We start from the raw sequence: 678 nt of genomic DNA, 5'->3' as shown, positions 1-678 counted from the left end.
TTCACTTGCTTCTTTTGGATAAAGTTACTCTTTTTATGTTCCCATCATTCCTTGTTTGGGGAATCTGACCACTTCAGGATTGGTGCACTTCTTGACCGTTTGTGGTGGAGGTCTGACGTGTCATCCACTTCCGTCCATTTTGAAACCTCCCGCTCAGCACCTCTTCAATATTTTATCTCCATGATATTCTTCTTCTCCAAACTTAGAGTATTTTATCTGCACATGTTGACTAACATTCAGCCTCTTGGAGAAGTGCCGGTTTATCGAGACCATAAAAGATGTCTCGACCACTTGATGTTTCAATCCCATGTATCGAGAGGTCTATCTCTCGAATATTCTTTACGTCTCGAACTCGATAGGTATATCGAGAGGTCCTTACCTCTCGAACTTGGCTTGTGTCTCGAGACTTAGTTGATGTCTCGTAGACCCTTATTCCTCCAGAGTTGTCTCGTGCCTGCTTCTGATCTATCTGTTTGCTTACAACACGAAAACTTTTAAGTTGTTCAAACAAGTTTACCTTAAGCTTAAATATTTCCCGAGTTGAGCTCAAATTACCCGGTTGTATTTTCGCTCTTAGTTTACTTATCGAACTTACATTGTTTTGCCTATGTATCGAGACTTGGGGATTCTTACTTAACAGTTGGTATCATCAAAACCTATTACATGATGTTCCTAACA

This window comes from Ipomoea triloba, chromosome 9 (genome assembly GCF_003576645.1).
Source record: "Ipomoea triloba cultivar NCNSP0323 chromosome 9, ASM357664v1".
Classification (NCBI taxonomy): domain Eukaryota; kingdom Viridiplantae; phylum Streptophyta; class Magnoliopsida; order Solanales; family Convolvulaceae; genus Ipomoea; species Ipomoea triloba.
Note: the sequence above shows the minus strand (reverse complement) of the source record.